The sequence below is a fragment of the Armigeres subalbatus genome, chromosome 3 (genome assembly GCF_024139115.2).
Source record: "Armigeres subalbatus isolate Guangzhou_Male chromosome 3, GZ_Asu_2, whole genome shotgun sequence".
Taxonomy (NCBI): Eukaryota; Metazoa; Arthropoda; class Insecta; order Diptera; family Culicidae; genus Armigeres; species Armigeres subalbatus.
In genome coordinates this window covers 235,272,460-235,287,011 of record NC_085141.1, presented here as the reverse complement: position 1 = coordinate 235,287,011, position 14,552 = coordinate 235,272,460, and the positions used below count along the sequence as shown (strand labels likewise).

The window sequence follows — 14,552 nt, the reverse complement described above, 5'->3', positions numbered from 1 at the left end:
TGTTGCGCTTGAAGTCTCCATCGGTGTGTAGAGTTCTAGGTATACAAATGAAAAGACGCTAAGCCAAACGCTGTCAGTATTAACTTTTGCGCGTAAATTTCTCGCCGTGCACAACTGACAGCATCGATGTTTTCGTTTTCTGTGGATCTGTCATCGCGTAGAAAAGGAAAATGGTCAACATCATCAATCCTTCCGTTCCGTGCTTCTTTGTGGGTTCCCGTATTACCACCGACCGGATAGTACCGTTCCGGGGAGCATGGACATTGTAGCGCGAGTATCTGCGCTCTGCGTAAACACTATCAACTGATCCTGATTGTTCAGAAGAATATACACTGCCATATACAAGAAGGCAGAAGTGGACCACTTCACGCGACTTTCTGGGGCTGATGTCGGATCAACTGGATGATGGAATACAGTAAGTCGCCCATATTTTATTTATTTGAAAAATTCAATAATATTAGCTATGCTTGCAGTACGAGTAAACAAAAATTATGCCGGGAAAACCCCCATTTTCAGCGGTGGTCAAGTTCAGCAAGCAACGATCGTCGTCTGTGGTGTTGGAACCAGTGCGAGTCCGACAGTGGCAACACTTGTGCAAGCCTCATCAATATACAGGCCGGACGCGCCCAGCCTGTGGTCTCGACCCCAGCCCGAGTCAGCAGCAAATTGTGAAGGCCATAGTCGCAAGCCCTTCAAATCAGAACATTATCACCCAGCAACATCATCCAAACAGGCACGGTAGGACAGGCAGTACAAGTGCAAGCAGTCGTGCAGAAGGTCTCAGTTGCTACGATTAATACTAGTTCCGCAGCGGCTGTTACCACAATACAGGCAGGAACAATATCCACAGTTCAAGTTGCCCCTGGACAACAGAGAACTCAGTTCATTGAGCAGGTTGGAACGAAACAGATGATGCTCGGCTGGTTATTGAGGGTGAGATGCAAATGATGGCGGAACGGCAGATTATCAGTCAACAGCACAAGCAGTAACTTATGCCCCAAACACGGGTTTTTGCTCCTGCCAATGTGTAAGTCCAATAGGCTGGAACTACCGGTCAGCAAATTGCAACACTTGTTAAAACTTCATCGGGAGCAGTAGCAGTTACTGGAATGACGTTGTCTCAGTTGAAACCTGGTCAACTGAAAGCAATCAAGAGTCAGGTTCGACAGCTTTATCTTCAACAGCAAATCATTGCTGCTCAGCGTAAGACTGGAAAAATGACTTAGATTACGCAGGTGGCCGGCAAAAGTGCCCAACCAATGCAGCTTTTCGTGCAAGGTCCCAATAATCTACCTACAGGAACTGTTACTGTTCAACAGATACAGCAAGTTATCCGTCATGCGCAGCCGGCATCTATTGTCGCTGGTGGACAAATCGTGCTGGGTAAGACCAGTGTCGGACGGTTCATTCCGTTATCAGTGTCACAACAGGCCAACCAACGACAGACCGTTCAAGTGAGTTTTGATTTTCTACTACATCGAATTGTGATTGATTTTGTAGTTAGATCACAGACATTAATAACCCTTAAATTTATCATCAACATTTTCAGGTTGTGACCGCAACTTTGGCTGCACAAGCAAATGCAGTTGGCCGAAGTCTATGTTCCTACTCAGAGCATCGGGAACATTAAGGTGGCCGCCGGAGCTAGCAGCAGCAGGCTATTCTGACTGAATTGCAAAATCAACAGCGCTAAACTGCAAGCCCAGTGCGATTGCAAACGTCTAGCGGATCATTAGCGTAGCGATCGTAACAATACAGCAACCTCAAGCGGTGGCATCCGCTACCAGTGCAGCCGAACTGCAGCAACAGACGAAACAAGTTGTCACAGCTTGCACATCTCAGGCGTAACAGGCGGAACGCCTTCACTGTCATAAGACGACTTAAGTATTCAGTGTCTCGTATTTGACTAGATATAAAGAAGACAATTGCAATTTGTTTAATTACTTTATTCACCTATACAACTAATTGTCTTATTGCTTAGGTAGAAACTTGAAGAGCCATGAGCTGCCGTATCCCTAATCTAGTTATTTACATACTCCTCTACTTAAATAACATCGAAAATCTCGGTTCTTCCAGGTAAATCCAAGACTGACGACTGACACTTTCGAACGAGTGCGATTCATCCAAATCTTCTCCCCATTGCGTAAACTAGAATGCGCATTAACTTTCGTTTGAAAGAACATTCAAAAGTAATCAGGGTTTAAATCCGAAGGAGAATGAAAAAATCTCTCACTTATTATGTCTGTATCTTCTTCTTCTTATTGGCATTACATCCCCAACACTGGGACAGAGCCGCCTCGCAGCTTAGTGTTCATTGAGCACTTCCACAGTTATTAACTGCGAGGTTTCTAAGCCAGGTTACCATTTTTGCATTCGTATATCATGAGGCTAACACTATGATACTTTTATGCCCAGGGAAGTCGAGACAATTTCCAATCCGAAAATTGCCTTGACCGGCACCGGGAATCGAACCCAGCCACCCTCAGCATGGTCGTGCTTTGTAGCTGCGCGTCTTACCGCACGGCTATGTCTGTATACACTCTCGACAGGTAGCATACCGTGACTCGTGAGAGACGTTTCTCGGTAGTTTTTACGATAATGAACTGATTCGGGGGGCTACCACCCATGATAAATTACTTTGAATAAGCCCCAATTTCGGAGGCCCCGTTCTGATGATGCATTTCAACTTGTTTTACACTGCTGTGCGAAAAAAATATGGTCCCCAACATAAAATGAGCGAGAAAAACGCGTTTTAGTTATAATAATATATTAACGTTATAGTTCCTTCCCCTCGGATATGTTACCTTGCCGCGGTGGTCGGTCCATTAGCACTGAGATGGCAACCAAAGACATATCCTGTCGTGGTGGTATCACATGTTGACTATTTTTGTTTGGTGCCGCGTTACATATCTGGCATTGACGCACTAATTTACGGCATTTGCATGTGATCCAACGGACATCGTGTCTTGGAGCCTTGAATGGTAGTGCAATCAGGCAGAGGCCTTTTCATCAGTGATAATGATGTGAGTTCTCTTCTTTTCGGCAATACTTTTCTGATGCGTTCCCTGTGACGATGAGTCGTAGCCACGCTTATACTTAGCTAGCTAGGCATTTATTGATACACAATGTATTCAAGACATGGAAATGACTACTGGATTCACTGAGTAGAAGTTTTTTTAAAACTAGGAACGTGGTGCCAGTCTTATTTTGTTATGTCTCACTTCGAAGAGCCATAATAAAAATACCACACATTATAATGGTGGTATATGAACAATCTTATGACGGCTTCATTCTCGATAATTTTTACTAATAGTAGGGAATAGGCGTGATGAAGCTTTACTTTGCCACCGAAAAGTGAATCCTATAGCTGACTCATAGCTGATCATTAGTACTTTATAGATATTGACAGTTTAGAAACGGTTAAGCTACTTCTTAGAACATAATAATAGTCTTAGACTACCTTGACAAAGGAATAACAATAAAATAGACCAAATGCACGATTAGTTTCTACTTTTTACAAGACCTAACTTACATTGTGTTTGATAGTACTATTGACACAGAACAAAAACCATGAAGAACCAATAACTTAGGTGAACAAAGTAATTCGAGGAACCCATACCTTCTGACCATAAAGACAAAAATGACATCGTACACATCAATCTATATAATTAAGAATGAGATAATGGGAGAGAATATCTATTAATGTTGTAAATATAATGTCTTTTGATCCAGTTCAACAGTGTCTTAATGGACGACATGATCCTTGTGCGACTGGAAAACTGCTTCAAAAGTTATTAGCTTGTCATTTTTTATAAATCGGGAATTGAACACTTTCTTATATTTGATAAAAAACAATAAAGTTTCTACGATGAAGCATTTGGGCAGCATGTTCCATGTGAGTCGGATAAACTGCTTTGGTTGATTTTGAACGCGTACAATGACAGTAGACGTCTGAATAGCATAAAAACTGGCTAAATAATGTGACTCTGACAAGAAAATGACAAAAATGACTTTAAACGATTACGATGTTAGTTAGCATGAGACCTCTCTGACTATCTATGAACGTAATTCCCTCTGATTCAGTTGCAACAGCGTCTTCTTGGACGACATGTTCTGTGTACGGCTGGCAAACTGCTTCGAACGGAATTATGCAACGGTATCATCAAAGGCCTGGTGCAGAGGTTTCTACTCTATTCAGAGTCCCGCCAGTAAGGGGCAAGCCAGAGTAAACGCGACGAGCGATGCGACGCGACGCGACTCACGTAAAAGAATAACAATCATTATCATCGATTCCGAGTTGTGTAGAATTTCGAAGAAAACAGATTCAATATGGATGAGTCAAAGTCTGGAAATTCAAAATGAACATTACGGAACTCGCTTAGATGAGATCTGCTGTAAAAGAAACAGCTGTGTTAGTCTTACTTTTCGGGTGACTCGAGAAATATAAATTTCAACTATTCTCCCGTGAGTCGAACATACAATTCGAAAAGTCTCACCTCACACGAGACGTAGAATAAGCACAGAATAATGTTAGGTACATGTCAAAGTAAACGTGACTTACGACGCAACGTGGCAAACCCCCGCAAAGAAATAAAATTATCAAATAGCAGTCGTATCACCGACGAACCGACGTGTCACCCCATGGAAAATAATTAAAATTTGTTGCTCACGATGCCATGATGAAATTTCATCGAACACTACCGCCACCCCCATAATGGCTCGCGAAGTTTTCGTAGCTCAGCTACCAACCTACGTGTATTAACATTGCAGCGGAGTTGTGTCTTAGCTCATTTGACAGAAGCGATCGCCCCCAAAAGCGAATGATCGTTAAAAAGTGTGGGACAATCAGAGAGCGCCAGTGGCACGTGCTATTATTGTGCTATATTTTATTTAACTCTTATATGTGAAATACAATATTCTTGTTCCTTTTTCAATTCATAACGTTATTGGTCTTGTAGAAGTTGCTTCGATGTTTGGCCGTCGTTTCAGATTAATCTCCATGCTGTTTTCCATCCTTCTTCAATTCGATTTCGTCAGTCACGTAGACATTCCCGCTCGACTTTTCTTTGGAAACCCTCATCAGGTCTCCCTACAACCAATTTTCAGATTTTTTGACTATCTGTTCAAGGAAATCATTGTTCAAACCCTATTCGGAGAGTTGTTTTGTAAGATACTCGGATTCAGTCTATGTTCCAATCGGATCGCGGGTATCCATCGCCTGAAGTAACACTTCTGCCAAACTAATAACTTTCGCCAGCTCCTTCGCATTCCGAGATAAATCTTGCAAGTCACACATCTTCAGTGATGGCCTCTACCTCTGCGTCTTAGGCTCGAACGTCTAATGAAAAATTCCATGTCGAATAAATTCTCCTGCTGATAACGAGTAACCTCGAGCAGTAACGTGATCATGGCAGATTTGTTGGCTTTATAATGACCGTGTCAGGCAGGGCCCTTGATAGCCTCATCCCGCTGCTCCTGGAAGTTCTTCAGTGAGCTTTGCGAAATTAACCATGAGTTGGTGAACCATATGAGCGGGTTCTTCGAGTGCTACGCTATTTGTTGTAAATTTTCCAAGAAGATACTGGACGGGAGCTCATATCGAGGTTCATGCCTGGTTGCGGTCGAAAACGTCTGCAAAAGAAAGAATACGGGTTAAAATCCCACCAAAATAATTCGAAGGATTTAGTTATTCCGGAAATCTCTTTAGGAACTCTATCGTGGATTGCTCTGAAAATTCCTTCATGAATTCCTCTGAAAATTACCCTGGGAATATCTGTAGCTTTTAACTTTTATAGGGTTCGGCAAATGTTGGATAAAGCGTACCATTGGTGCTTCGCGTACCTGAAGGAATAAAATAGACTCCATTTCGCGGTCTTTAGCCTCTTACAAAGCAGCTCCTATCCCTACCTCCTCGTGACGCTGGTCGAGATACGAGCAACCTTAGAAAAGATCGGGTAAACTACCCCGGTGGGAGCTATGGTCGTATGCTGACAAGGAAGGGGGGATTTTACCCTATCCGGAGGTGCAAATCTGATCGAGCGCATGTTCTCCATGTTAGAAGCGGCTCACAACAGCGTTTGTTCCCCATGTTAGGGGTGGCTGATCATCGTCCGAGTGCCAGCGAGGGACTCTAAACTAAACTGTGCACATCATGTTGCATCGTGTCAGCATCGAAAAGACAGCTCTTCCAACGCGATGTAGGTAGCGCAACCCTGGTAATACTAAAGACACACTGGTGGTACAAGGACCGTGGTATACCACGGTTCTGTACCCTAGTACATATTGCACAATGGTTTTCCACGTTGTACCAGCATGGTACAAGGTGACACACCTGTGGTACAACTTGTAACATAGTACGAATACCACCAGTGTGTCATTAGTATGCTAGCCTACCGAAGTTTCTACCACAGACAAACAGACATAATACATTGCACATTCACTAATGAGAAGCATCGTCGTACAAACCTAGGGATCATATAATGAGAGATACGCAAATACTTTTCCAGACGATTTAGCAACGCTGTTACTTTTGTTAGCAAACGCTTCCAGTACTTACCGCAGCGCAAAATGTTGAAGCTTGTATATGACTTTGCATTTGATAACAATTTGGAATATGTTTGTCTGTCCACCAACAGCATAGATATAATAATCCAGATGTTGGGGTCAGAACAAATTAGTACTCATTTTGTGGTTCCATGTTCTAAGATTTCGGTACCCAGTAAAACAAAGCAACGCTTCTACATAAATTTGAACTGGTCTAATATTCTATTGTTGTCAAGGTTATCACCCTGGCTGTTTATTTATTATTTTCCTTTGGTTTGCGAAAAACCATAATTTAAACCATAATAAACTAGCCTATAAGCTTTATATTTGATTTCAGGTTAAGAAGCATTTCCTTTGAAAAATAAGGAATTTCAGAAGAATTTTTACATTGGAGGAAGAGGTGTCCATGTATTTGTGTTTGTGCCACAGGTTTCCTCCGCAGTGGATCGTTTCCGTGAGAAGAATTTACCGTTGTTCTGTCGAACTTCCACCAGAAGAAGAAGAGTTAGATTTTGTTGAACTGCGCGCCGCAGGTAGATGGAAACATTAAATTTCATCGCCCGAAAACCCAACAAAATGCTGCGTTCCGTTGCGTATTTTAAGCACACTAATTTTTTTTTTTTAATCTTTATTAAAGTGATTTTTTATGGTTTTATAAGTTCATCAATGAAATACGAAACAGGATGCAATCAGTAATTGAGTAATTGAGACACAGTCGCTTGACCAGTGATTCTAGATGTTGCAGCTTTCGCAGTTTCTAAGATGTAATTTTGTTTTTTTAGGGTAACTTAATTCCGTCTATGCATTGGTCTACGCCTCCACCACCCACACCAAATCAATTTATCAACCCAGAACCCACCGTATTTGCTAACGTTCTTTAACAATTAACCGGGTTAGAATCATTTAAATTTCAGCTGAATCTAATATGGAAAATGGCAGAGATATACTTCAGATAGCGTATGATGGTCATTTACAAACTAGAAGATTATTTCGTTGCATTTTAAAATGAGCTGTATTAGGATTTGATCAATTTTTGGCATAATCCCCACTAAATAGAACACACAGCAATAATATGCATTCTGAGCTATTCACTTGACTCAGCGGCTCTGAAGCTTTTCGTGAGTGAGGGTTTCCGTTTTCGCCTCTTTAATCAGTTACCGCCCAGAGCTTTTTACTCAAGGAATAAGTAACAAAAGTGTCCGGTTCTTGAATATGACTAGAACGAGACTCACCCGGACCATGCTACGTCTAGCTTACGTGACCTTCGATTTTTCGATCGTCCACGTTGAATGACGGCTCTCCCAACTCTAAAGTACACTGCCTCGAGTCACTACGAAATATATTATTCCGATGGTACCAAACTACCGAATTACTCCGAAATAAACTGGCAGATTCATCAATTGGTAACCTGCGTGTTTCCTTACTTTATCATTTATCAAGCCCAGTTAACGACGATAGGGAGTGGTTTTATAGTTTTTTTCTACTAGCGAGTAATGATTATTCGATTTTTTCCTTTTATAAAAATGTAAAAAATTGCCTGGGATAATAATGATATTAAAAAAATGTGTTCATTGTTCATCGCTTGTAACTGGCTTGTGGTTTCTTGGCTACTCTACAAGCATCCCCACGTTTGGTCACAGTCTTCACTCGCCGCCATTGCACCAATCGGGTAGCAGGCCAGTCCCTTCCGACGCGTGGACACTACGTCACCAGTCCCCATCGCGCCTCGTCGCAGAGCTACGACGAAAAGCAGATTAGTACCTCTGTGTTCAGGCCAACATTGTGGCACGAGGATTGTTGACTCGCAACTCCTGCCGAAATTCCATTAGACTACTATCGATCGATGGCATTCACCGTGCGAGCTCGGAAGCTAAGTCGCCAATTCGCTTGAAGAACGTCAGACCACCACCGTTTCCTGGCCACCATTGGGCTATCCCCGCCGCTGTCCAGCACACTCCGACATCAGAATGATACACCATCACCTCTGCAGCCACCATTGTGCCACAGTCGCACCGCCAACCTTCAAGCCAATTCAACAACTTCGTCCATCGCCTTATGCCCGCCACAAGTACAGTAGCCTTTACCTCGATCGTTTCATAGTCCACCTTGGTCAATAGAACCGGGCTTCTCCTCAATGTTTTCTATTTAATTGCACCTACTGTAGAGTAAGTGAAGAGGGAGCAGTGGATAAAACGGTGATATATAATTAAATGACCTTGTGGCCGACAATTTTACCTACCAACGATTCCTTCTGAGCGAGTTTAAAATTTAAATTTAATATTCGTACTGTGTTTTTGTTTGAAAAATAAACAAATTTGAAAAGTGTTGCTATGACAGCAGTACTAAAATTTATTTCAATGGAGCATCAATAGATTACGTACTGAAGCGACGATTTCATTGCTGGGTACCGAAGATCGTTCATAGCTTACGAAACAGGAACCACAAAAAATCGTCAGTTTCATATTGATTGTTGCTAACAGTGTTTAAAAAAGCATTGTCACTAAAATAAAAGTGCAAGCAAAATACAATACATTAACTAGATTACTTCTACTCGCGAAAGTGAAACAAATTGTTTAATCGATGAAACTTTTCTTAAAATCTATCTCAATACCTCTCATACTGCAACAATAACAACGTTCATTTGGCTCATGTTTTGACAATTCTCAATGCTCGATTGACTCAATTGGATCGAAAGCGAACACATCTTTGCAAGGTTGCTGTCCGGCATTCTTGCAACATGTCCTGCCCATCGTACCCTTCCGGCTTTAGCTACCTTCTGGATACTGGGTTCGCCGTAGAGTTGGGCGAGCTCATGGTTCATTCGTCTCTCGAGTACTCCGAGTGCTTGCAAGTCCTTCTCGAGCATTGTCCATGTTTCATGTTCGTAAAGGACAACCGGTCTTATAAGCGTCTTGTACATGACACATATGGTGCGGTTGCGAATCTTTTTCGACCGCAGTTTCTTCTGGAGCCCGTAGTAGGCCCGACTTCCACAGATGATGCACCTTCGTATTTCACGACTAACGTTGTTGCCAGCCGTTAGCAAGGATCCGAGGTAGACGAATTCCTCGACCACCTCGAAGGTATCCCCGTCTATCGTAACACTGCTTCCCAGGCGGGAACGAACTGGAGTGTTCGCCCGAAATCTTCACACAGTTTTGCACACCATCCACCGTTGCTTTGATCAGTCTGGTAAGCTTCCCAGGGAAGCTGATCTCGTCCATAATTTTCCATAGCTCTACGCGGTCTATACTGTCGTATGCCGCCTTGAAATCAACGAACAGATGGTGCGTTGGGACCTGGTATTCACGGCATTTTTGAAGGATTTGCCGTACAGTAAAGATCTGGTCCGTTGTCGAGCGGCCGTCAACGAAGCCGGCTTGATAACTTCCCACGAACTCGTTCACTAATGGTGACAGACGACGGAAGATGATCTGGGATATCACATTGTAGGCGGCATTAAGGATGGTGATCGCCCGAAAGTTCTCACACTCCAGTTTGTCGCCTTTCTTGTAGATGGGGCATATAACCCATTCCTTCCACTCCTCCGGTAGCTGTTCGGTTTCCCAGATTCTGACTATCAGTTTGTGCAGGCAAGTGGCCAGCTTTTCCGGGCCCATCTTGATGAGCCCAGCTCCGATACCATCCTTACCAGCTGCTTTATTGGTCTTTAGCTGTTGAATGGTATCCTTAACTTCCCTCAAGGTGGGGCTGGTTGGCTTCCATCGTCCGCTGAACTGACGTAGTCATCTCCTCCGCTGCCTTGACTTTCACTGCCTGTACTCTCAGCGCCATTCAGATGTTCCTCGTAGTGCTGCTTCCACCTTTCGATCACCACACGTTCGTCCGTCAAGATGCTCCCATCCTTATCCCGGCACATTTCGGCTCGCGGCACGAAGCCTTTGCGGGATGCGTTGAGCTTCTGATAGAACTTGCGTGTATCTTGAGAACGGTACAGCTGTTCCATCTCCTCGCACTCCGCTTCTTCCAGGCGGCGTTTCTTCTCCTGAAAAAGGCGGGTCTGCTGTCTCCGCTGTCTCCGTGCTTGTGATGACAAGATGAACCGAATAGATGTAAATAAACATATTTTTTATTATGCCACCATGACTCGTACCACGTAGTTGTTTTTATTTCGTTGTCCCCGTGAAAGTTCCCGTGTTGTGTTTTTCTTTCTCCCGCGGCCGGTTCCGTTTGTGGTTACCCGTTGCGCTGTGTCCACCTCTGCCCAACAGAAACAATAAAACGATGTGTTTCAATATTCAACACTTGTCAGTTGTCAGAGTTGCTGAACAGTACCACCAGAAGCTGGACGAGCGGATAGGAGATGACACCGGATCTGGCAACGTCAATATATTGTGGGAAAATATCCACGAAGCTGTGACTCAACAGCGCAGGAACTGCACAGCGACGCCAACGAAATGGTTGTTTTGATGAGGAGTGCCAGCGAGTGACGGACGAGAAAAATGTTGCTCAAATGCTAGTGGCTCGTACCCGTTCCAATAGAGAGCGGTACAGCGTAGTAAGGGCAGAAGAGAAACGAATCCACCGCAGAAAAAAGACAACACGAAGAGAGTGTGATAGCTGAAGCGCAGGAGAACATGGATAGAAATGATATGCGGAGGTTTTACGCAACTGTCAATGGCGCGCGGCATAAGAATGCGCCAGTGACCGCCATGTGCAATAACCGAGAGGGGAATTTGCTGACAGACAAGACTATGGTAGCAGCCAGGTGGAAGGAGCACTTCGAAGATTTGTTGAACGGTGAAAATGAAGGTGTATTAAGAAGCAGAATGGACATAGTCGGCGACGATCAAGTTGGCTGGTCAGATGGCCTCATATGCCCAATCTATAAGAAAAGGCACAGACTATAGTGTGCCAATTACAGAGGGATCACTCTTCTGAACTCGGCGTACAAAATTCTGTTGCGTACCTGTCGCAGGGTCGCTGTCACACGGTCGTATATGCTCCGGGATTTGCGGACGACATCGACCTCATTGGAATCGATCGCAGAGCAGTAGTGGGAACTGAAGAGAGACGGCGAGACTGCAGTCTGCAGTCACTTCAAAAGATCATTTGTGAGAAACCATGATGAAAGAGCGGTCGCATGACATGTTTTGGTATAAAAGGAAATGTCCCCTTCTACACTGCGTTATGTTCTGGAAATGAACAATGAGGTCAATTGTCTCTCACAAAGTCATCAAAAGATCATTTGTGAGAAACCATGAAGAAAGCAAGAGCTATTGCATGACACGTGTGGGTATGAAACAATGAAATGTCCCTTTCTACAGGTTCCTCATGGGCACTTCGTGATGTTCTGGAGACGACCAATGAGGTCAATTGTCTTTTACAGACTCATTAGATCATTCGTGAGAAAACATGAAGAGCTTCCGCATAACACGTTTTAGTCTAAAAAGGAAAGTGTCCCCTCCAACAGGTTCCACATCACTTCGTGATGTTCCGTGGCCAATGAATTCTTTTGCACTTTACAGACTTATCAGATTTTGTTTTGTGAAAAATTCAGAAAGTAGCGCTGTCGCATGACGTATTTTGGACTAGATACTAAAATGCGCTTTCCTACAATATACTGCTTTCGGGGGCCCTCCTTAGCCGTGCGGTAAGACGCGCGGCTACAAAGCAAGACCATGCTGAGGGTGGCTGGGTTCGATTCCCGGTGCAGGTCTAGGCAATTTTCGGATTGAAAATTTTCTCGACTTCCCTGGGCATAAAAGTATCATCGTGTTAGCCTCATGATATATGAATGCAAAAATGGTAACTTGGCTTAGAAACCTCGCAGTCAATAACTGTGGAAGTGCTTAATGAACACTAAGCTGCAAGGAGGCTCTGTCCCAGTGTGGGGATGTAATGCCTATAAGAAGAAGAGGGGGTCATCATATAGACGGTCACAATCACGTCAAAAATTTTAACACATCACAAATGGACCCGTATTTGGTGTAGAATGTTATTTGATACTGTTCGAGAATAGTTCCACATCAAAAAATAAAATTTTCATCGAAATATCCCAAAAGTCAAGTCGTACGTACCCCAACGGAATCTGGAATAATTCTCTTCTTACATGTTATGTTCGTCCCCCTCCCACCCCTTTTGGCCCTTTATCTTCATACCAAATTTTATACAGCAGTGCAGTGAAGACAGAATAACAATCAAATTCGACTGTACTGTGTGGAACCTTATGAAGAGCAAGACTCATGGATAAAGAAGAAGACTGGTGGATAACATACATAAACAAAACTACGAAATAACTTAGGGGGTGGAGTGAAAAGAATGAGTCTCCGAACAAATAAATCGTATCCAGATGAAGCTGAAATCCAATGATTACCTGGCGACATAATTACCGAATTATGATTACAGGTAAAATTTGAACTGAATTCTCAATGAAATTCCTTTCTAGTCAGTATTCGAATCAAGATTTTTACTCATTTGAATCCAGTCAACATTCTTTCACAAATAGCTGGGAATTCTCTATGGATTCTGTCAACATTCATGGTTTTGGCGGCAAAAAAATGAATTACTGGCAAGCTTCGGAAAGAATTCTCAACAAAATGTAATAGTATAAAATTCGGAAGACATTTTCGATAATCCGAATAAAAAAGACTCACCCTTGTCCTGCAGAGCCACCGTTCCGAATTCTGAAACGGTGCCGGCGACGAAATTTGGCCCTTCCGGCTGCACTTGGTTTTCAAACTTCTACATGATGGATTCGTTTCTGTGCTGGTCCCTCCAGAGAGCTTTCCAAGGATTTTCTCTTCTACATCTCGATATTTCCATAAGTCGATGGTCCCTTCAATATCGGCTCATGGAGCTTTGACTGTATTCGATTTTCAGCCATTAATCTTATGCGTACTCATGCGTCAAACGAGCTTGTTTGATTTCTACAGCTCCAGCTCCTGGCAGAAAAGACCCTTGAACGTGTTGACTCCATCGTTAATGGTACGGTCGATATCGTCCATGTAGTTGTCTGTGGAGCCACGAATGACAATGGTAACAATTCTGCTATCCGATCCTTCCGAGCGGAAAATACAAACTGAGGTATCTGAGGAAAGTTCATTTACGAACACATTGTCGCAATAGCTCTTCGGAACTTGTTGGAGTCAAACAAGGTAGTACAGTTCCATTAACGGCCTTGCTAAATCGACGCAAACTTGGAATTCAAACGCACCGCCATCATATTTGTTCATGTAATGCAGAGCCATATCGCTGAACTTTCCTCCGGCAAGGCAGTGATAGCCTTAATTTGTGATTCCAATAGATTTTCCTCTCCCTAGCTGAAGTTCTTTAGCTCATCAGCACTCTCAGAACAGTTCCCTTGGTTTCCGTCTGAATAATATCCACCGGACAGGAAAACATAGGGATTTTAGCATTCTTGGCCGAAGTGATCTCGCCTTCCAGGAACCGCTTGAACATCATTTCATGAACCACCTCGGACGTGTGCAATCCACTTCCCAAAATCTTGTTTTCCACATTGAAGGAGGGCTTTTTCCGGCAGAATCGAAGCACATGCCTTTGTTATCAATTCTGAAATGAAGTCCTCGTTACCCAACTGTTTGGACATAAACGAAATCCATACTACCTTAACCTATTCCTGATTTTGATAATCATTTACTTTGTGGCAAACCAGACTTCGCAGAGGTTCCAAAGCCAGATCCAGGGCTTTTTCATACCCTTTAGCAATATCGCTTGTTGTCACTCCCAATCGAAGCAGCTCTGCGACCTCCAGCAACGCCCCGCAAAACACCTCCACGAAGGTGGAACGCATCTCGCATTTCGGCATCCTGCATCTGGCTAACCTGGATCATCAGTTTGGCCGCCGGATGTTCGACATCTGTCTCATGATGATGCCCGCATCGGAAGTGACAAACTGATTCTCGATGTGATTGATGACGTTACATTTTTTTTGTTCATTCCGGGCGCACTGAACCGGCAAACTCCTTACCGGCGTTGATGTTTCGATGAACTGCTCTTCCAGGCCGGAATAAGCCTACGAGAAAAAA

At 43.4% G+C, this 14,552-nt stretch overlaps 1 pseudogene; it reads right to left on the bottom strand.

Annotated features, from left to right (window-relative positions):
- Positions 1–13,395: 13,395 nt before the first annotated feature.
- LOC134219468 (T-complex protein 1 subunit theta-like) lies at positions 13,396–14,332 on the bottom strand (annotated as a pseudogene).
- Between the last annotated feature and the right edge of the window lie 220 nt (positions 14,333–14,552).